Below are 2,016 nucleotides of genomic sequence, written 5' to 3'. Positions count from 1 at the left end.
GGTTGCTATTCCTAGTTTACAAGAGAAACAGGCATGCAGAAGTTTCTTGTTTACAATCACAGCTGGTAGGTTTTATTTCAGCCCAAGGAGTCTTGAGCCCAGAGCCTGTATTTCTGATAGCCATCATATATATATAATTGAAAAAGATCTCAAAGCACTATACCAATTTCTTGTCCATTTTTGCTTGGTCTAATTGCAGCAAGATTCCAAGCAGGTCTTTCCTCCAGTCCTGTCCCCGAAAAACCCATCCATCTTCCACATAGTTACCAGGAGAGTATGGGTGTGGTTCCTGGGTTCCAGTGTTGGCTCTGCTATTTCTTAGGTGATCTGATATAAATCACTTCATCTTTTTGTGCTTCCCTTCATCTGAAAAATAATACCCTCAAGGTGTTTCTTTATGAATGAATGCATTAGTGTAGGTCAAGAGATGACTTCGAAACTCCTGAACATAGAACCTCTGTAAGGTGCTACTTGGCTGCATCCCGTCAGTAAACCTTTTGCTCCAATAACATGACTTGCTTGTTGTCACTGCTGTTCTCCTTTTAACCTCTTCCCACACTGACCCTTTGCCTTGTTTCCCTTCCTTTCTTTTTTATTAACTAAGCTGACCTCTGCCTTTAAGACCTGGTGTGGTACTCTGCACTTAAATCGCGTAGACGCTTCAGCAAGTTTCCCCAAAATAACCAGGGCATATCCATCTAGATATTTATATTTTACTTCATTGTAACATTCACTATCCTGTTTTGTCTCCCCACCACTGGACAAGAGGCTGGGGCCCATAGCAAGTACTCAGTCATGGAATTGAATTCTGAACGGGGGAAAGAGGTGAATTTCTGAGTGGCATTTGAAAGGAAAAATTTCTAGGGCGTACTTTGTAAATATCAGCTTTGACATTTTAAAAACTAGAACAATCATGTAACATCTGTGTATCTTACCTTTCTGGTATTGAGGAAGGAACTATATATAGTACAGGATATTTTGGATTTAAATTTAGACTTCATTCCCAGAAGAAAAAATTGAGAGTAAATAATTCAACATTTAAAGAAAATCTGGTATTATAATATTGTACTTTATTTTCAATTACTTCATAATGACCTTTCTTTGGCCCATGGAAGATTTCAATGTCAAAAGGTTTGTTCTTTAGTTAATTTTATTTTCAAAACTTTTAAATGTAATTGACATCATTATTTCTACCATTTTTTCCCTCTTCTATTCACTTTGCATCCTGGGATTTAGGAAGGGGCCATTTTGCTTGGAGAGGAAAAATATCAAGCACGTGAATTGATCAGTTCTTCTCTGAGGTAGGAAGGATGGATTCTTTTCTCTATTAATAGTCAGCACTACTTACTGGGGTTAAAAATGATTCCTTAAAAAACTGGAAATAGAACTGCCTTATGATCCAGCAATCCCACTGCTGGGCATACACACTGAGGAAACCAGAAGGGAAAGAGACACGTGTACCCCAATGTTCATCACAGCACTGTTTATAATAGCCAGGGCATGGAAGCAACCTAGATGTCCATCAGCAGATGAATGGATAAGAAAGCTATGGTACATATACACAATGGAGTATTACTCAGCCATTAAAAAGAATACATTTGAATCAGTTCTAATGAGGTGGATGAAACTGGAGCCTATTATACAGAATGAAGTAAGCCAGAAGAAAAAACATAAATACGGTATACTAACGCATATATATGGAATTTAGAAAGATGGTAACAATAACCCTGTGTACGAGACAGCAAAAGAGACCCTGATGTATAGAACAGTCTTATGGACTCTGTGGGAGAGGGAGAGGGTGGGAAGATTTGGGAGAATGACATTGAAACATGTAAAATATCATGTAAGAAACGAGTTGCCAGTCCAGGTTTGATGCACGATACTGGATGCTTGGGGCTAGTGCACTGGGATGACCCAGAGGGATGGAATGGGGAGGGAGGAGGGAGGAGGGTTCAGGATGGGGAACACATGTATACCTGTGGCGGATTCATTTTGATATTTGGCAAAACTAATACA

Source organism: Bos grunniens, chromosome 18, assembly GCF_055505025.1.
Source record: "Bos grunniens cultivar Pamir isolate PY7600 chromosome 18, Bosgru_T2T1.0, whole genome shotgun sequence".
Classification (NCBI taxonomy): domain Eukaryota; kingdom Metazoa; phylum Chordata; class Mammalia; order Artiodactyla; family Bovidae; genus Bos; species Bos grunniens.
The sequence above is the reverse complement of the archived record's forward strand: the minus strand, read 5'-3'. Positions refer to the sequence as shown.